General features: G+C 37.7%; 1 protein-coding gene across 2 annotated transcripts in view; it reads right to left on the bottom strand.

Moving 5' to 3' along the window:
- The window catches only part of KDM4C (lysine demethylase 4C), a 480,568-nt gene extending 458,821 nt beyond the window's left edge, over positions 1–21,747 (bottom strand). The window contains exon 1 of one of the 2 annotated variants that reach the window (XM_027862930.1): positions 21,632–21,747. The gene's annotated coding sequence lies outside the window, so the exon portion shown is untranslated. Of the gene's footprint in view, positions 1–21,544 lie in introns of both variants that reach the window. The other variant, XM_027862929.1, reaches the window with a different exon arrangement.
- Positions 21,748–22,484: the final 737 nt, after the last annotated feature.

Below are 22,484 nucleotides of genomic sequence, written 5' to 3' on the forward strand. Positions count from 1 at the left end.
TGAATTGAATTTAAAAAAAAAGATAGAGAGATGGACAACAGTTATAGGATATTTCAAAGTCCATCTCTCACACTAACAGATTTTTTTAAAAAGGAAATTATAGAACTGAACAAATTACTGGAGAAATTATCACCAAAAGACTTTACAGCATCATCTAAAAAGGACTGCAAATTAATATACATATTTCTCAGAATCACACAGATCTTTAACAAAAAATAACCATTACAGCAAAGAAATATTGCAAACAAATATTAAAAGATAGAAATTGTAAATGCATCTCTTTACAGACCATAATCCAATAAATAGTCATTGGTTCAGGAATCACAAACAAAAGACACAAACTCAAATGAGGTACAATGAAATCTCAAATAATGAGAGAGTTAAAGAACAAATCACAGAAATAACAAATACATAAAAGAAATTGATAATGATGCAACAATAAACCAAAATTTCTGGGACACAACTAAAACACTTCTCAGGGGAAAATCATGTCCCTAAAACACATTAACAAAACAGGGGGAAAGAGTAATAATTAACTAAATATTCATTTTAAAAACTAGAAAGCCAACAAACCTAAAATAAGCACTGAAGAGATATTAAAAATTAGAAAAGAAATAAACTAGAAACCAAAATTAAAACCACAGAAAATTATAAGTAACATTAAAAGCTGGCTCTTCGAAGAGACTAATAAAATTGGAAAAGTTTTAGCCTATATGATTTTAAAAGAAATCAAATTAATAAAAGAGAAAAATAAGAAAAATGAAATCACAACAAACCCGAAAGAAACAAAAAAGAGTAAATACATGCAAACATGACTGAGGAAGAAAAAAAGAGGAAAAGGAGAAAGAACTAGATGTAAAGAAACTACAAAGCTCTAGTTCTGACATATTCACAGGCAAATTACACCAACCCATATTACAAAATTATTCTAAAAACTGAGAAAGCACTCTACTAAAAAAAAAAACTTTTATAAAACAATTATAATTTTAATACCCAAATCAGGGAAGGAAAAAACAGAGAAGGAAGACCACAGGCCAATATAATTAATATCAATTCAAAAATTTTAAAGAAAATATTGTCAAATAGACAAGAGTGATTTATCTAAGAAGTCATCCATTATAACCAAGTTGGATTTACATTAGGGGATGCAAGGGTAATTCAACATAAGGAAAACAATCAACATAATTACCTTAAAAATCAAAGCATAAAAAACCAGGATTATCTCAATAGATGCAGAAAAAGCCTTTAACAAAGTACAATATTAATTTATGCTTAAAACCTTAACAAAGTACAGGCATAGATGGACCTTTTTTTTTTTAATTCCGTAAAAAGCATCTATCTAAAACCAAAAGCAGCCATCATAAGCAATGGGGATACATTAAAACTTTTTTGAATAAATACCGGGGGAAAACAAAGCTACCAACTCTCTCCACTATTATTTGATACAATTCTGGAAATGTAAGCAACATTTAGACAGTAAGACAAGAGATTAAAGGCATTAAGAGGACATAAAACTATCCTTGTTTGTTGATATTAGAAAAGGTTATTTTCTCTCTTATGTTAATAACCAATTATTGCATTAGGAATAAGGTCTTCCCTCCTATTTCCTCATTCCCTGTAGGCTATTCAGCCATTCTCTGAAGGGCAGGGCTTAAAAGAGTTAAATCCAGCAGTCAATCCCACTAGGAAAATTTAGATCTGATCAAAAGGTAAAGAGTCCCATAAAAGGTAAAGAGTCAGTCAAGTCTGAGTACAGGTGAATCCCTTTTGTCTAGACTGCCATAGGCCCAGGCAGTCTGGATGAGACATAAGTGAGTGATCAGTATGTCCCCAGCCTCTCTTTACAGTAAGGGCATGTCTCATAATATTCATTCTCTCATTAATGTTAACCAACCAGAGTTGATTTCCACCCTCAGGAACACCCTTACAAGAGGATATAAGTGTTAAGTGGATTCCATGAGGTGTCTTTGGCATTCAAGAATGCCACTGACCCCTTTTATTATCTGCTATTATAAATTTTTTAGCAAATAGTATTTTACCTTTTTCAGTTACATGTAAACAGTTTTCAACATTCATTTTTATAAGATTGAGTTCCAAATTTTCTCCCTCACTCCCACCACCCCTCCCCAAGACAGCAAGCAATCTGATATAGATTATACGTGTACAATCATGTTAAACATATTTCCACATAGTCACGTTGTGAAAGAAACAGAACAAAAGAGAAAAGCCACAAAAAAACAAAAAAACAAAACAGTATGCTTCAATCTGCATTCAGGCTCCAAAGTTTTTTCTCTGGATTTGGATCAGCTATTAAAATTAATATTAATTACCCAGAAACTATGTCTCTCAAACTTTTTATGTGTCACACTATATAACAACAATAATAATAATAGCAGAATCCAAAAGACAATAACAGAAAAGAAAATCCCATTCCAAATTAACTACAAAATGCATAAGGTATCTGGAAATCATTTGTCAATATAAGATTTAAATAGATTCAATTATAAAATGTTTCTTCAAGAAATAAAGAATAATTTGAATAGCAGGAGGAATGTTCAGTGTTCATGACTGGGCCATGTCAATGTAATAAAAATAATAATATCAAAATTAATTTACATTTTTAATGCTATGCCAATCAAATTTACCAAAGAGATATTTTATGGAACTTGGTAAAATAAAAACAAAATTCACTTGGAAAAACAAAAGATTGAGAATATCAAGGGAAATGATAGAAAGAGGTAGGGACAAAGGGAGAACAGCACTTCTGAGTATTAAACTATATTAGTAAGGCAGCAGTCATTGAAATCATCTGGTATTGGCTAAAAAAGAGAAGTAGATCAATGGAACAGATTAGAAGGGGGAAACTCAGAACTAGTGGATCTCAATATCCCAGTATCAAATAAAGTAGAAAACAAAAATAGCTTAAGAAAAAATTTCCCAATTTGATTTAAAAAAAAAATCCTAAGAAAACTGGAAAGGTATCTGGCAAAAATTAGTCTTAGACAAATAATTTACACTATATTCCATAACACATTACTGACAGGTGACCTTAAATACTAAGGATCAAATTATAAAATTAAAAAAAAAAATTGGAAGAGCATATCATATATTTCCCACAGCTATAGATGTGTTCTTGACCAAACAAGATATACAGACAATCACAAAAGATAAAACAGATAATTTGGTTACATGGAACTGAAAATTCTCTGCACAGACAAAATTAATGCAGCCAGGATAAGAAGGGAAGTAATCTAAGAGGAAAAAAATCTTTGTATAAAATCTGTCTGATGAGTTTGGTATTTAAGACATATAAACAATGATCAAATCACAGTTTATAAGTGATCACAGGTTATAAACAAACAGTTCTCAAAGAGAACTGCAAAATACTGTCAATCACAAGAAAAAATACTCCAAATCACAATAACAAGAGAAATGCAAATGATAACCCTGAGGTTTCATCTCACACTCTGCAAACTGGCAAAGATGACAAGAAAATGCCAATGGTCAACATAAGAGGAGCTGTGTATAGACAGATACATTTGTGAATTGTTACTGATGCTGTGAATCAGTACAAACATTTTGGAAAACAATTTGGAATTACACAAATAAAGTGACTAAAATGTTCATATCTTTGACCCAAAGATTCCATTATTGGACTTATATAGCCCAAGGAAGCTGCTGATAAGAAGAAAGTCTCCATATACACCAAAATATTTACAGTGGCACTTTTTTTGATAGCAAATAACTGGAAACCAAGTAGATGTCCATCAATTGAGGAATGGCTAAACAAATTGTAATACATGAATATATTGGAATTAAATGACTTGCCCAGGGTCACAAAGCTAGTGTCTAAGATCAGATTTGAATTCAGAAAGAAGAGTATTCCTGACTCTAGACCCAGAGCACTCTATCCACTTTGCCACAATGGCCCCACCTTCTCTCCTGACCCGACGCTTTCTAATTTTAACTGAGAGAAAAAGGAAAAAAGACCTCATGACTAATAAGCATAATCAAAACAAAATTAATCCACATAATAGCCATGTCCAAAAAACGTTTGTCTCTGCACTTTGGGTCTACCACTTCTCTAAATGTCCTTTGCTAACAAGCATGTCTGGCTAGAAACTTGGAGGGTCTTCCCCTCCTCCCAGATTGATAATTTTGTGATGCTAAATTAGGCCACCTTTTGTCTCAATTCTTTTGATGTTGAGGTTTTTTTTTTTTTTAGTCCTGTTGGACTCTTTGTAACCCCACTTGGAGTTTTCTTGGCAAGGATAGTAGAATGGTTTGTGATTTCCTTCTCCAGTTCATTTTACAGATGAGGAAACTAAGGCAAACAAGGTTATATGATTTGCCCATGGTCACACAGTAAGTGTCTGAGGTCGGATTTTTAAATTCAGATGTCCTGATGTCCAGGCTCAGAGCTCTATCCACTGTCACAACAAAGCTGTCCTAAGTGTCTCAATTCTTATCTAGCCTTTAATCATTGAAAGGACTTTGCCTCAGACAAACTGAGGCCTGGGAAAGACCTTAATTTAGAAAGGTCAAGGTCTTCCACTATATCCCAGTCGTCTTGACTTATGTCTTGCCATTAGACTTAGATGACTCTGGAGGAAAGAATGAGGCTGATGATTCTTCACAGCTCTGCCTCACTGAAATCCAATTCATACACTCACATATCACTCAAGACAATCACCCTCATGGTATTATTTGTCCTCTTCAGGAAGGACGAGCAACATCTGCTCCAATGGATTTAATTACCTATCCTGACAATTTTCAGATCTATTCTCCCCCTACCCTATCTGCTGACCTCCAACAATCTTTCAGACATCTTGAACTGGATTGTCCAGTAGACATCTTAAACATGTCCAAAAACAGAATTCATTTTCTCCCCTAAACCATCCCATCCCCCCACCTCACCTTCTTTATTACTAGAGAAAGCAACACCATCCTCCCAATCCTTCAGGCTCACAACCTAGAAGTTATGCTCAACTCCTCATTGTCTCACCCTTCCTTATCTAATCTGTGGCGAAGACCTGTCAATATGACCTAGGCAATCTCTCTCACCTACATCCCCTTGTACACTGCCACCACTCTAGTATAAGCCCTCATCACCTCATGTAAACAACTGCAATAGCCTGCTGTTGGATCTGCCTGCTTCCAGTCTTTTCCCCCCTCTAATCCATCCTCTGTTAAGCCACCAAAGTAATTTCCTAAAGTACAAGTACCACTATATCACCCATTTTACTCAATAACCCCCAGTTGCTCCCTACTGCCTCTACAATCAAATACAAAATCCTCTGTTTGGCATTCAAAGCCCTTCATACTCTAGTCCCTCCTACCTTTCAAATCATCTTACACATTACTACCTGCCCCTTACTTTTCAATTCAGTCACAATGGTCTCCTGGCTTTTCCACAAGACACTTCATCCATCTCTCACCTCCCCAAATTTTCTCTGGCTGTTCCCTACCCCCACCATGCCCAAAACGCTCTCCCTCCTCAATTCTACCCACTGACTTCCCTGGCTTCCTTTAAGTCCCAACTAAAATCCCATTTTTTACAGCAAGTCTTTCCCAAATCCCTTTGCCTTCTCTGTGTTAATTATTTCCAATTTATCCTATCTATAGCTTCGTTCCATAGTATTTGTTTGTATGTTTTTTTCTCCCATTAGATTGTGAGCTCTTTGAGAACAGAGACTGTCTATTGCTTCATTTTGTATCCCTAGCACAGTGGGAGGCATATAGTAGGAACTCACCAACTGCTGAATGATTGAAAGACCAACGTGAACTGATACAGAGTGAATCAGAACTACAAAAACAATATACACGATGACTAAACAATGCAAATAGAAAAGCACAAAAAAATAAAAACCAATGCTACAAATGCTATAAAGAACAAGCACTAATTAGAAGTAAAAGATATGGGGGCAGTTAGGTGGCACAGTGGATAGAGCACCAATGCTGGAGTCAGGAGGACCTGAGGGTAAATCTGGCCTCAGACACATGACACTTTCTAGCTATGTGATGCTGAGCAAGTCACTTAACCCCAACTGCCTCACCAAAAAGCTAAGAAAAACAAAAAATAAAAAGATATGAAAGGATATTCTCAACTTGCTCCTTGGAAAAGGTGGGAGTTTCACAGATATTACACGTTTTTGGATTTTTTTCAATGTATTCATTAGTTTTGCAGATTTTTTCCTTTTTTTAATTAAAAAAATATTATTTCTTACATGGGATGGCTGTCTGGGAGGGGGAAGAACATTGGGGAAAACTGTGATGATGTAAAAGACAAAAGCCATCAATTAAAATATTTAAATTTTTAAAATGCAAATTTTAATTTAAAAAAAAATCCAGTAAGAAACTACAGTGAGACAGCTTCCATCCCATAATTTCACAAAAAGTCAGACAGCAACCAAAAGGCAAGAGGAAAGAGTTTGTCTCCCCTGCCCCGACAAGTTGACTGCCAGCATGAAAGAGGACAGAACACCACTAGCCAACAAGGCTCTGTGCCAGGAGGCAACAAGAAAAGAGGACTTCCCAGAGAAAGCTCCAGGGTGCTCAGGGAATGACAGCAAGGCAGCAACCAACAACAAACACAATACTGCCCAGTGAAGTGCCAAAGCACCAATGATGGGAATGGGATCTGAACCCCTAAAAAGAAAAGACTATGTCTTGGGATCTCCACCCTGAAAAGGAAAAAGCCCCTTAACTTTTCCACAAATTTCAGCAGCCCAGATCCTAGACATTTGCCTGAGGTAAATGGCCCTCACCAGCCCACCTTCATTATTTAATTAGTTTACTTAACACTCCTTAATCCCATCCAGGCCCCTTTCTCTGTTACCTCCCGACCACAGCTGGCTATTTGCTACTCCCTGATCTGATCCAGATTTTCTCACAGTCTTTTTCTGCAACAATTTTATCCTCATCAAATTCCCTAAGAATCTGGCCTGCTTGTATGGGTGTCACAAATATGGAAGACTCACTAGGAATCTCACCCACTCAACTGGTGTCATAATAAACTAAAAAGGCCTGAGTGGTCAAATTCTTTCAAGGCAGACTTCTGCCCTGTACCCTTGCATTTCAGGGTTCTGAGCACTCCTAGACTGCATCAATCAAACCAGACTAGCCAGGGCCAGAGGCTCTTAAGTTTTTAACACTTATCCTGAGATACCAAAGAAGGCCCTGAAAATCCAGCAGTCTAAATCTCAAAGATCCAAGGGGGCTAAACAACAAAAGATATAGATACGTCAGTGAAAGAACTCAGGCTAGACCAAGTAGGGCAGACTATCCCACCAAACAGAAGAGAGTGTCTGGCCCTGGCACAAAGCCCCAACTCAGGAACTAAAGTTGGAAAGATGAGTAAATTTAAAAAAAAAGAATCCAACCAGTACCAAAAATTATTGCCAATTTAAAACCAAAAAAAAACTACAAACAGAAACTTAAAAGAGAAATTTTTTTAAATGGATTTTGTACAAGGACTGCAGGCATGCCTAGAAAAATGAAACAAGTGATTAAAAATTAAATAAAAGCTCTGGAAGATTACTGGAAGTAGAAGTACCTTAGGAGAAAAAGTGATATATTTTACCCAAGAAATAAAATCCTTGAAAACAAGAATAGATAAAATGGAAATAACTCCATGAATAATAAGAATAAAATAAAATCAAAAGGTTGAAAAAAAATTACATCTACAATTAGCTGATATTTAAAAAATGACTTGGAAAAGAGGTAGAGGAGAGATAACGTAAGAATCTCTACACCTCATAAAAGCTATGATTTCTTAAAAGCCTGGACACTATTTCAAGACATCATGAATTAAAACTGCATAGATCTATTAAAATCAGAGAGCAAAGTAAAGATAAAAAGATTCCACCAATCACTTCCTGAAAGGAACCCCAAAAGGAAAAGTCTTCGGATCAAAGGAAAACAAAACAAAAAAAAAATACTGAAAGCATCCAGAAAACAGTTCAAGGACCAAGAAACTAAAGTCAGGATCACACAAAACTTGGCATTTTCTAATAAAAACCAGAGAAGAATTTGGAGCACATTTCAAAAGACAAAAGAGATAATAAGGCTTACAAAATTAACTTATGCGGCAAAGCTAAGTATAATCCTATAGGAGGAAAAAAAAAGATCTTCAATGGAACAAAGGACTTTCAAGAATTTAGACCATAGCTGAGTATATGCTTAGAAATACAAATAAGAAAATCCAAAGAAAACTAGAAAGGTAAACTTATTTGAGCAGATGGAATGATGTAGTAGAATGATGGCTGGGCTAGGTGGAGTGTAACAGAGAACTTCGAGATTGGGCATTGGATATAATGAAAGGCAGTTGATATAGCCTCAGCTAAAGCTAGAGACTGCCTACATCAAGTGAGGGAGTTCAAGGAGAGTCCAAGGTGGGGTTTTCTAGGGCCCACAGACAAAGGGGACCCAAATTCTTTTTGGGGTGAGGTGCAAAGGTATTTATTTTGGGCCCATACCCCGTCAATATGCTATAACCAAGTTGAATTTATTCTAGGCATGAAGTGTTGTTCACTATTAGAAAAACAATAAGCAGAACAGACCATAATAATAACAAAATAACAAAAATTACAAAAATCAATAGATGAAAAGCTTATAACAAAATACAACTCTCACTTCTGATTTTAAAAATAACATTTTAAAAGATAATATTAAAAGGGCTATTATTTAATATGGTAAATCACATCTAAAATTAATCTAAAATTAATTTAGCATTGTCTTTAATGGAAAAACAATAGAGGCTTTTCCATTAAGATTTGAATAAAGGAAGGATATCTAATTACCAACTATTATTTGATATAGTTCTAGAAGTGTTAGCTAAAGCAAGCAAAAGGAATGGAATAGGGACTTTATGATTTCACTCAGAGGACTTCCAAATGAAGATCAGCAATTTCTTTGCAATTTATGAGGTTAACTGGCTTGCCCATGGTGATAAAACCTTCATGTTGTAAGAGGTCCGGCTTGAAACCAGGTCTCACCGTAGCCATAAAACAATAAACTGAGGGAATAAGCATACACAAAAAAAGAAACAAATTACCACTTTTTAGAGGAACTATGATGATTTACTTGGAGAGGCATAGAGATTTAAACAAAAAATTCAATGAAACAATTAGTAACTTCAGCAAAGTAGCAAGACATAAAATAAACTCATTAAATAACAAGCCTTTCTGGATACTGCCAATAACAACAAATAGAAATAGGAAGAGAAATTCCTTTAAAAATATCTACAGATTATATAAAATATTTGAAAGTCTACCTACCAAGAGACACATAAGAATTACATGAACTCAACTACAAAACACTTTTTACACAAAGTTTTGAAAATAATTGGGAATGATATTACCTGCTTATGCTTAGGCCATGCCAATATAATAACATGATAATACTACCTAAATTAACTTACTTGATGCCATACCAATCACAAAGTATTATTTTATATAACTAGAAAAAGAAACAACATTTCACTTGGAGGAACCAAAGGTCAAGAATCTCAAGGGGAATAATTTTAAAGTGGGAAAGGAAGGTGGCCTAGCAGTACCAGATCTCAAACCATACTACAAAATAATAATGATCAAAAATATTTGATACTGGAAAAAAAAGTTGGTGTGAGACAGATTAGATACACAAAATCCAGAATCAAATAGAAATGTGTAGGACAGTGCTAAAGGATCACAACTACAAGATAAGGACAACGAATATACCTGGGAAAACTGAAAAACAGCCTGAGAGAAATTAGATTTGGACTATCATCTCACACTATGTACCACAGAATGAATACAGAGCCTACACATAAAATATCACATTGTAAACAAATAAGAGAACTAGAGAAGATACTTTTCTTTCACAACTATGGATAGGGCAATACTTCTTGACCAAACAAAGAACAAAGATGATCACGGGAAATGAAATGTGTAATTTTACATAAATAAAATTGAAATGCTTTTGCACAAACAAAATCAATGCAGCTTAAATTACAAAGGAACAGTTAAAAAGAAAAAAATACCTTTATAACAAACTCCTCTGATTTAGGTCTACTATCCAAGATACAGGGCATCGATTTTAAGCTTTAATAACCTACAACTGCACAGACACTTTTGAGACCTTTACATAAGAACAAGCACCACTGTCAAAAATATGAACAAATAGTTGTCAACAACTATATGGAAAAATGCTCAAGATGACTAATAAATGTAAATTCAAACAATTCTAAGGTTGTATCTCACACCCATCAGACTAGCAAGGATTACAAAAAAGAAAAAGGAAAATTGTTACAGGGGATTCAGGAAAGCAAATGGATTCATGCACTATTAGTGGAGCTATGAATTGGTCTAGTATTTTGGAAGGCAATTTGGAACTCTACCCAAAAAGTCACTAAACTGTTTAAAACCACTACTAGGCTTATATACAGAGATCAAGGGTCTATATGGGTTGGTTTTTTTTTTAATGTATATAGAACATATATAGAATAATACATATAGAATGTTTTGTTTTAGCAAAAACTTGCACAATGGGTGCTTATCAATTGGAAAATGACTAAACATATAGATATATGAATGTAATAGAATAGAAATTACCATTTATACAGCACCTACTACGTACCAGGCATTGTGCTAATCACTTCACAATATTGTCTTATTTGGTCCTCACAACTCTGAGAGGTAGACGCTATTATTATTCCCATTTTACAGCTGGGGAAACTGAGGCAGAGATTAAGTGACTTACTCAAGGTCATACAGCTACCAAATGTCTGAGGCAGGATTTTAAACTCATGTCTTCCTGACTACAGACGCCCTGCCCCACCTAATTGCTTCAATTTTTGTGTTATTTAAAAAAAATTCTAATGTCATAGAACCCTAGGAATGACTTCAGAAGACTGATGATGAATCACATTTCCCACCTCTTGACAGAGATATAATAGCCTAGAGAAACAGAAGGAGAAAAATATTTTCTGACAGGGCCAATATGTCAATTTGCTTTGTTTGACTATATTCATTACAAAGAGGCAGTTAATTTTTTGAGGGAAAAAATGTATCAGAGAAAAGATTAATAATAGCAATGCCCCCAAAAAAGAAAGGAAGCATCAATTTGACAATTATAAAACAGAAGAGTAGAAAGAAATTCAGAAAGAAACAATGATAAGCTGAACAGCACTGGAAGTATTGTGTTGAATTACCATATACTTAAAAACTATAAAATTCTCTTTTCCTGTTCTTTGCGTATGGAAATGATCATGTTTGTTGCTGTCTTTCAGGTTTACAAAAAATCATAATACCATCTACCTCACAAAGTAGATAGGAGATTCAAATAAGACAATGTATATAAAATCCTATGTAAGCCAGCAGTATTATTAAGTAGCTACTAACAAAAGATCCTATAACAAAGAAATAAATCTGTATTTATGTACCATTATAAGCATTTTACCTCCTTTAATTTTATGAATATAAATTTTACGTGCAACAATAAATTCCATTTACATTTTCAATGTTCATTAAAAAAGGGTAAAATTAAAATTCAGAAATGTAAATAAATGAGAATTTTTGGTTTATATAATACTCCAAACAAAACACAGAACACTAGTTCACTAAAGTTTTATTCTACTTTATACAAATATATCTACAATAGAAATTAATGTCTATTATTTAATGTCCAAAGAAATTTAGCATTTAAGTTCTAAATGTATTCATTTAATGAATATTGCTTTGAAAATTGAAAAAAAAATCCTATCACTGAGTAGCTTCAGCAAGTTACTTTAACAAAATTTACATTATAGCACAGAGGCAGATGGTGAGGCTTTCCCATTTGGTCTGACAGACTTACTCTGCTGACACCTGGGAAAGACCTTAGCTTAAAAAGGTTTCCCATTGCATCTGGGGCCATCTCCAATCATCCTGATCTGTATCTTGCCACAGTACCCAGATGGCTCCAAGAGAAGAGAGAGGCTAGTGACTGCACAGCTCTCCCTCACTGAAATACAATTCATTTGCAAAGTCATGACATCTCCTTCCTGTTGTCATGATCATCTTCAAGAACGAAGGATAAACAACAATTGCCCTTGTTACTCAGAAAAGAGTTGAGTACCCTTGCTTTTTAATCAAATTTGCAGAATTTAGTTAACAAATAGGTGCACAATTACCAGATATCATCTATTGGTGACAAAAAATGGACAATGCAATGATGAAAAATGCTACCTATCTAACAACAGAGGTAAGGGACTAAAAATGCAGAATGAGACATATTTTTAGACATGGCTAAGTCAGGAATTTTATTTTCTTGCCCATGTATGTTTGTTACAGGGGTGTGTTTTTCTTTTTTCTGAGTTAGGGGGAAGAGAGGTAGGAAGGCGAAAAATAACTGTGTTAGTTTAAAAATAAAGGTTGTTTTTTTAACAGCTTTTTAACACCTTGTGTTTTCCTTTCCTATTCCTTGTAGTCAGGTTAGTCGCCTTGCTGGAAAAGACTTTTTTACAGCACCAGATATATTACCAGTATTTAATATCATCTCAGAGAATTGGAGGGTTGGGCTGACCTTGCTAAATTTCAAATCTGTGTCAGAATGCTGATACCAAAACAAATATTCTATATGCATTTATTACTACATAGTATTTATAATGTCCAACATGCCTGGACATTTTTCAAATGTTTAGTATCAATTAAATATGGCCTATAAACTCATACACCTCAGCTTGTGTTCATCTCCTATTTCTTACCAGATGGCAGATTATGACAGGGCTCTTTAGTCTTTTGCAAAATACAAGACTAGACAAAACCATAATTAGCTATTATCAGCCTGCCCAAAAAAAGAGACAGAGGTACAGTATGTAATCCTTGCTATCAGTGATGCAGATAAGGTTTAATGATGGAAAGGACCTTAATGATAATCTGGTCTAACACCCTTATTTTATAGAAGAGGAAACTAAGGCTCAGATCAGTGACTAGTGCTTCATTCAATTTAACAAATATTGACTGAAAAAGTGAGCAGAGAGCTCAAATATGAACTAAGGGCCTTAACTAAAAGCTTTGTTCATTTTACTACACCAGGTAAAAGGGCGAGCAATATAGTGCTTTAAATTACCCAAATTAAAGTCACAGAAATAAAAAATTGTACAGTCTTGAAACTGAAACCTGAGGTATAGTGAATAATCAGAAGCACTGTAAGTGAATGAGACATTAAAATTCTTGTGGTAGAGCTTTTGGAACATGTAGGGGACATGATTTCCTATAAAACAAACTCTGTGTGTGTGTCTATCTATGAAAAGTGGTTTGTTGTTTTTCCCCCCCTTCCCTAGTAGTTAAGTCATGAAGGGAATAGGGAGGATAGGTATAGGGAAAAAACAAACCTTGCAACTGTGCGGGGAACTCCCATTTTGGAAACTCCCTCCAATGATGTAATCACAGATCAATGAGAAGTTAAAGTGACTTCCATGGTAACAGAACCAGTAGAAACTAGAAGCAAGACAATCCCAGGTCTTCTCACTCCAAGGCCAGTTCCTATCTCTGCTATGCAATCTCTCATTATTTGCAAATACAAAGACACACACACACACACACACTCTCTCTCTCTCTCTCTCTCTCTCTCTCTCTCTCTCTCTCTCTCTCCCTTCTCTCTCTCTCTGAGGTTGCCCAAGATCCCCTTGGTCCTTGGGAAATGAAGAATAGGGAAAATGTCTCACAAACTCTGCAGCTAAAGACTTGTCTGGGTACTGTATTTTTAGGCCAGATCTTCAGTTCCATTCATTCTTTTAATTCATTCCACTAATATTTATGAAGTGCATATTATATGCAGGACCCTACCCTGGGAGGAACACAAAGTCTAGATAAGACAAGGTCACTACACCCTTATGGTTCCTACTATACAGTGAGTAAAAGGATGAGATACATACACAACATTATGTGATGGTCCCCAGATAATAAATTCAGCCCATACTGGGCAGAAGATTCTCTGCTATCAAGAAATGGTGGGTGTCTAGGGAAACTTACAGATAAGGGAAAGAAGAGTTTAGAGAATAGTACAGTATTGTGTTTATGTTTTACTGCCTTTCTCTACCACATTTTTAAATAGCTCACATTTGCATACTGTTTCTTGCATTTTACAAAACATTTCCCTCCTACCCACCCAATAGCCTTGAGAGGTGGTTAGTACAAATAGTACAAATACTATTGGGACATTCTGGTAACTTATTATTTTCAATCTAGCACTTATTACATTCTTATAATATTGTATAACTGTTTCCCTTCTAATTCAAGGTTTTCCAACAAGATTACAAGTGCCTTGAGGGCCTGATCCTGTCATATTTTGTGACACACTACTATGAGTCACTCAAGTGTTGAATGAATTTTGAAATCATTTGTTGAGTAAGTGAATGAACAGTGTCAGTTTCATTTTAAGTATATATGCTTCAAAGCTTGGTATTTCAAGGTTCTGAAAATCATTTGTTTCTTTATTGATTTAGTTTAATAATTAATTACATATATTTGACATCTAACTGAATGTCACATAAAAATTAAAATAAACACAATACTATCCTATCTTCCTGAGAGTTTGCTTCCTCCCTCCCAAAAAATGGCCATTCTGCTTCATGTTACCAGTCAGATACATGAATAATCTTTCTAATGTATACTGAGCACTTCCTTCCACTGCTCAGAAACATTGAACATCTCTTGCCTACTGAATAAAATACAAAATCCTGAGCCCACCACAAGGCTCCAATCTACCTTGTCAGTACAATTTAGAGCTACCCTTCTTCCTGGATTGCATAAAGCTTACCACATGATTCATTTCTTAACATATTTGGTAAGTCGAGAGATATCATCAGGTACCTTAAATACTAGCAAATACATAATAAACATAAATCCAATATTCAACTATTGTGAATTTATAAACAATATGGTACACTACAATAGTATAGAAAGGCTCAGTGGCCATTTATACCACATATAATTACATTTATATTTATTTTATTTATTTATATGTTTATAATCATAAAATACTATGTATCTACACATATACTTCCAAATTTTAATAAGGAAATAGTTAAAATAAAGACCTAGTCTCTTGCTGCTTCAATAGTCCAGATTACTTTTTCAATGTACTCTTCTGTTAATTCTATTTTTCAAATCTTCATCCCCTCCAAAAATTAGAATTCAAGCTCTTTGGTCAGTCAAAAAGCATTTATTAAGCTCTGTGTGCCGGACATTGTGCTAAGCATTGGGGACACAAAGAAAGGCAAAAAACCGTCCCTGATCTCAAGGAGCTCACAGTCTAATGGAGACCACATTCAAACAACTATGTACAAACAAGATACACAGAGGATAATCTCTCAAGGCCCTCCAGTGTCTGGCCCCATGCTTCCATTGCAACCTGTATACAATTCTAAATGAGCATTTTTAATCATCTAAACAGCATTATGATAGTCAAAATGGACAGCTATACCCTAGTAACCAAACCAAAAAAAAAAAGGTAATTGACAATATATTACTTGTTCCTTATTTTAATCACAAAAAGAGCAATCAAATGATCTAATTTATTTGATGTTAACTGTAAGATAAATGATAATAAAAGGTCATGCCAGTAGGAAAAAACTTATGGAAACATAGTCTATTCTGCAACTCACCCAAACTACAATCAATAAGCATTCATTCCATGCCTAAGTTCTGTTAGACTGTCTGTTGTATGAGCATGTAGGAGGAGGCACAGCAGGATAGAGGCTGGGCTTGACATCAAGACTCATTTTGGGACAGCTAGGTGGCGCAGTGGATACAGCACCGGCCCTGAAGTCAGGAGGACCTGAGTTCAAATCTTGCCTCAGACCAAACACTTGACATGGACTAGTTGTGTGACCTTGGGCAAGTCACTTAACCCCGCCTGCCTCACTAAAAAAAAAAAAGGAAGAAGAAGAAGAAGACTCATTTTCCTGAGTTCAAATCTGGCCTAAGACACTTACTAGCTGTATGAACCTGGATAAGTCACTTACTCTGCACCTGACCCAGAGTACAATCAATAAGTAAGTGCCTATGTTGTGCTAGATACTGTGTTAGATGCTAAAGATACAAAGACAAAAGTGAGATAGTACCCGTCCTCAAGGAACAATAAATATTGTACGGGAGGGGAAAAGTACATATAAAAGTACATACAAAATACATGGTAATTTAGGAGAAGACAGGACACTAAGTAGCTGGCTACATGGTGGGAGGATGGGGGAGGGGGGAATCAGGAAAGATAGTACTTCAGCTGAGCTTAGAAGAAAATTAGGGATTCTAAAAACTAGGGTAGAGTACATTCCAAGCATGGGAGACTGTTCATCCTGTAGAAAAAACAGCAAGTAGGCCATTCTTGGTGGGAACACTCTGGATCACACACTCTATGGAGAAGTGTATATAAGAATCCTGAAAAGGAAGACTGAAGCCAAGTTGAAGGGCTTTTACATGTCAAAGAGAAATTTATATGCAACCTTTGACTCAAGAGGGAGACACTGGAGCTTTCTGAGCAGGAAAATGACAATGTCAGACCTGTGTTTCTAGGAACATCACTTGAGCAGCTGGGTGGAAGATGGCTTCTAAAGAAAGAGGAATGACTTCAGGAGTAATACTTGAGGAGGCTACTGAAATAGCTCAGGTGAGAGGTGATTAAGGACTAAACAAGACAGGCAGCCTTTAGTGGAAAGGAGACCAATCAATACAAGAAATGTCATACAGGCAGAACTGACAGGATGGGATAATTCATCAGATATAAAAATAAGGAAGAATGAAATTTCTCTCCAGGGGCTAACCAGGTTGCAGAGAGTACATCCGAGAGAAGAATAGGGGGCTTAAGATACACCTGCACCTAAGGCGCCTATTTAGAAGATTCACCAAGCACGTTAAAAGGAGAACTAGGAGAGAATAAGAAAACCCAAAGAGAAGAGAGTTTACAGAAGTAATAACAGTGTCAAATCAACAGAGAAGATGAGAATAAGGACCAAGGGGAAAAAATCAGATTTAGCAATTAAGATAATGTTGGTAACTTTAGAGAGAAGAGTTGCAGTTGAATGTGAGTCCAAAAAGCCAGATTTGCAAAACGATGAAGGGGAGACAATTTGGAAGCAAGGAATGTAAACAACTTTTTCTAAGTTGACTGAGAAAGAAAAGTCAAGAGCAATATAGGATGATAGTTTCCCCAGACAGTAAGGAGGACTTTTTTAAGAAGAGGAGGAACCTGGACATGTTTGAAGATAGGAACTCAATATCTGTGAATTAAATTTATAGTAGCAAATTACACTTTTTAGAGTGCTACATATTGAACCAATAGCAATTTAGCTGCCATAGAGGCAAGTTTTACAGTAAAAAATTTGGCATGCTGCTGCTACATATACACAAATCTCAATGTTTCTCGTGGCAGGAAAAAAAAACAGACAAAAGGTATGGTTTTGTTGTACAAGGATTTAATTCATACAATGTAACATTCTCAGGTGCTAGATCCTCTGCTCTGAAAACCAGTTTGACACCAATATCAAACCCCTTTTAAGAAACAAGATCTATGTTACAACCATATTCTCATATGTATATTTGTAGCTATTGGAACCTACCATATCCCACAAACACTAGCTAAACAAAATTTTTTAATCTAATATAATAGGAAATAAGCTAAAGGATGGTGAACATCTCATAGGTTTCAGAAATCTTAGCTTAAAATCAGTTACATTAAAGAAATATATTGTAACTAGAAAGTATGTATCTAAATCAACGTTACCCTTGTTCTAAGAGTATTGCTGGATGAATTTCTGAATTGTTTTGGAATTGTCTTAGAAGTTTATGGTATGGTATTTTAAATATCCTCAGTGTTAACAAACCATCTTTTAAGTGAGTTTAACCTGTATCTTCTTAGGCTTGTCACTATTTCTATGGGCCTCAATTTCCTGATCTGCAAAAAGTAGGCATGGGTATAAATGACCTCTGAAGTCTTTCAACTCTATGATCCAGACAAAATTTGGTTCTAAGCAAAGTAATAAAATTTCTACTTAAAAACAAGAATATTATTTTGAGTGATAAGTCTGATTTTTCTTCTGTAGAAGGCAAATGATAATTTTAAGTACTAAATATATTCATAACCAATCTGCACATACCAACAAGACACCATTTTCTCTGACCTCACCTTTGCAATTTCTTTTAGCACCACCACCACCCATTTCCTCAAAATTCTCTCCTCCCTAGCAGTGCTTTCTCTGGATAATCATCGACCACCTTTCCACAAACTACGTACAAACTATTCCCCTAAGGCTCGGTTCTAGGCCTTTCTCTACATTTCTATAGACTTATCTCCACAAACTACTCAGGTCCTTAGAGTTCAATTATCTTTATGCAGCTTCCTCCCAAATCTATGTCAACCCCAGTACTGCACCCGAATGCTAGACACACAAAACCAAGTGCCCACTAGCTTTCTCCACTTAAAAGTCTCATAGACCTCTCAAATTCAACATATCCAAAACAGAACTTATTATCTTCTAAAACCTCCATTTCAGGGGTGGCTAGCCATGTAGTTGATAAAGCACTGGCCCTGGAGGCAAGAGGACCAGAGTTCAAATCTGAACTCAGACACTTGACACTTACTAGCTGTGTGACCCTGGGTGACCCCAACTTAACCCCAACTGCCTCCCCCCCCACCAAAAATCTAAAACCACCATTTTCGAAAAAGTCTCCTATTTCAGTTGACAAGTACCAGTATGTTTTTAGTTATCCAACTTTAAGACCTCAGAATCATACTAGAGTTTTCCCTCCCCGACCATTCTTTATGCAAACAACTCCCAAGTATTACTAATCCTATCTCCAGGCACAACTCTAAAAGATTCCCTTTTTTTCACTCACATGTGCACTACCCTAGACTGGGGCATTAATCTCATCTTCTGGCTCAATGTCATCAAGGACTATTTTTTTTTCCTTCAGTTTTTCTGCCTTTTTGTATCCCCAATATTTACTTAGCACAGTGCCTGGCACATGGTAGGCAAATAATAAATTCTTCTTGACTGGTCTTCTTCCAGCCTCTCCGCTCTCCAACTTATCTACTCTCCACTTCCGCCAAAATAAAAGCAGAGGTATGACTTTGTCACTGCTCTACTCAAAAATCTTCAGGGTCTTCCCTATTGTGTCTAAGGTAAAACACAAACTTCTTGAATTTAAGACCTTTTATAATCTGGCCCCACATTATCTTTCCAATACTCTGCCTTCAGGAACTCAATTACAGCCAAACTGGCCTACTTACCCTTTTCTGCCTCTAAACCCCCCACATCTAGAATATAATATACTCTCAGGATCCTTAGCTTGTCGGCTGAGGTACTACTTCTTGTAAGGAGCTAATAATTCTGATCCTCCCACACACCCTTCTTCAAGTTGTGTTCTCTCCCTCCACAAATTCCTAATATTTAATTATCTATTTTCATTTTGCATTCCTCTAGTAGAATGTAAGTTTCTTGAGGTCACGATTTTTTTTTTTAATATTTGGATCTGCAGTCATGACTCTGCCTTCATATAGGTGCTTTAAAAAGGTCTGCTGAATTGAGCTGAGAAACTTTCAACAGTTGAAAAATATTTGCTGTTAAAGACTATAGACTAATTTTAAAAAGAACCATCACAAAATTAGTTTTTTGAACTGAGATCTATAATAACCTAATAGAAAAGTAAATCTTCTGATTTTAAGCCAAACTTGCTTAATAATATTTATTTTTATTAATTTTAATTACCTGCTTCATTAGAATGCTGTAAAGATTAGAACAAACCTTCTAGCTGAGGGAACTGGAATTTTTTAAATAGCTAGTGTAATACATTCAATAAACCAACCTTATTTGGATTTTTGGTGGGGTTTTTGTTTCTGTCTTTTGTTTAAAAAGAAAAAAGTATACTATATTCTAATAACTACCACTCAACCACTATGAATCACACCCTTAGTAGTTCCTAATGCTAAGATCATTTATCTAGAACTGAAAGGAACCTTAAAAGTCCTGTAATCCAACTCCCTCATTTTACAGATAATGTAACTGAGGACCAGAGAGGTTAATCCACTTTTTCAAGGCTGCACAAACAGCCAGTCCCAGAGCTGGGATTTGGATTCAGATCTCATGACTGCAAATTAAGCAGTCCTTCAGTGATCTTTTCACTGCTTCACTATAGTTTCAACGTTAAAACAGTTATAACTGATTTCATACAGAGCAGAAAATTTGGTCATGGTTTAAAAAAATAAAGCCAAGTTACAGCAGGTGCAACGAACCAAACTTTCAAACGAAATGCATCTAAGTAACCTCAAAAAGAAACTGAATCTGAGACACCCGACACAAGTTCATAAACTGCAAGCTCTAGACAAACCCTTCAGGGGCAGTTTTATAAATGAACAGTGTTATGAGTAACAAGATAGGAGGGGTCGGGGGAGTTCATCAATTATCGAAGTTTGCCGTGCCTGCTGGGGGAGGAGCATAATCACTGTATGATTCCCAAGTACAACAAAAACCAACTCCACGAAAAAAGGGGGGGGGGACTCCACTTTGGGTTTGCCAAAGGTATTGCTATGGCTGGTTACATTGGCTGAAGCAGAAAGTAAACAATCGAGAATCAGCCAAAAGTACCAGAGTGCCCGTCTCCCACCTCCACCTCCCCACCTTTTACACGCTGTCAGGTATAAGTGGGTCAGTGGAGGAGGGGGAAAAGATGAAATAGGACATGCCAGGAAGGAGGCTGTAAGGGTAAAAAGCTAAACAGGGGAGAACGGAAGAGGACTCCACAGGGTCATATGCAAGTTTAGCTTGCCGAACGAGGGCATTCCCCCATCGTGGTTCTAGTGGGGTACAGGAAGAGAGGACTCTTTCAAAGAGCCTAGGCTTCCCAGACTCAGTTGGGAAAAGCCCTCAGGGGGCATCTAGTCCAACACTCATCAGCACAAGGTAGCATCCTCTATACCATCCCTGACATGTGCTCATTCCATCCACTGGGATCTATCTCTACAGAGATGGAGAGCCTACCTCCACACATTCTACCCCCTCCCTCATTTTAGAGACTGAGGAAACTGAGGCCCAGAAATAAGCGAATAAACTGGGTCCGCCTGGGGCCTGAGGAGGCCGAACCTCCAGCCTCCTCTGGCCAAAAGGAGGACGACACCGGGGGCCGACCCCGCACCACCATCTCCTCCCAGTTCTCACACTCTACCGCAGCAACCCACGCCCCCTCGGGGCAATCCGGGCCAGGGGCTGAAGACTAGCACAGAGAGGGACAGGGAGCACCGACTGTCAACTCCTTCCCCAGTCTCTCTGGCGATCGCGACTGTCGCGATAGCAGCCATCGATGCTCACCTGGATCCACCATCCCTCCCCCCCATTCCACTCCATCCTCACCCCACCCGCCACCATTTCCCCTTGGCCGACAGGTCCCCGCAGCCGCCACCCCTAGCATCCCCGGGGAGCAGTGGAGCAGTTGTGGGGAGCGAGACGTCCGGCCGCGGGGGCCTCCTCCACCGCCGCGGCGCCATCCCCTCCCTGACCCCCCCACCTCCCCGCCCCGGCCAGAGCGGTTACCTGGGCGCGCGGGCACGGCGGGAGAGGTGGGGGAGGGGCCGGGACCCCCGAGGAGGAGAAGGAAGAGGAGTGAGGAAGGTCGCCTACCGGCTCAGGGGGGAGGGGGGAGGTTTGTATGACTTGTTGTTCCGCAAAGGGTGACAGCTGTTTCCTGCGCAGGCGCGCCGGGCCCCCACCACCACCACCGCAAGCCAAATCTTGCTCGCTAGTTCTTACACACCGAAGGGCGGGGGAAGGGGAGGGGAAAGAGATAGAGTGGGAGGAGGAAGGAGCGCACCCCTTGCCACCCACACACCCACACACCCACACACCCACACACCCACACACAAACACACAGACGCATAAACAAATACACAGGCTTGGCTTCTTGGGGCCACGCGCGCGCGCGCACGAATAGTGCGGGGTCACGTGACCGGCCCTGTCTGGGCAGCTAGGTGGAAAGGTCACGTGGCCCGCCCACCCGCACAGGGCCCAGGGCTAAGGGCGGCGCTAGTGAGCCGGTGGTTCACATGACCCCGGTTGATCCGTAGTTTTCTTGCACTTTCCCTCCCTCCCCCGCAGACTTCTTTCACTCCTGCCCAGAAGCCTCACCAGTCCCAATCCCGACCCCTTTGGGGCTAGACGGGGCAAAAAGAGGTGGGCAGTGAGAGGGCCCTGGGGCGCTGCACGGCAGCAATGGTGGAGTCCCCTCCAGAGCAGACAGGACTGACAGTCTTCAGACCACGCGTCACAAGCATAGCCTCTAGCACGAGCCTATTGGCTGCGGATTTCTGACGTCAGAGCGGGTGCAACTTCGTTTAGGCTTCTGAAAGACCCTTGGAGTGACCCCTCACGTGGTGCCGGAGTCACGTCTGTAATTGCTATTGCTGCTGTTTCTCCTAATCATCCAATCAGAGAGTCCTCAGGTTCTCAAGGGCAAAGGGCTTAGGTTCAATGTTTA

The sequence above is a fragment of the Vombatus ursinus genome, unplaced genomic scaffold (genome assembly GCF_900497805.2).
Source record: "Vombatus ursinus unplaced genomic scaffold, bare-nosed wombat genome assembly UNPS02014770.1, whole genome shotgun sequence".
Taxonomy (NCBI): Eukaryota; Metazoa; Chordata; class Mammalia; order Diprotodontia; family Vombatidae; genus Vombatus; species Vombatus ursinus.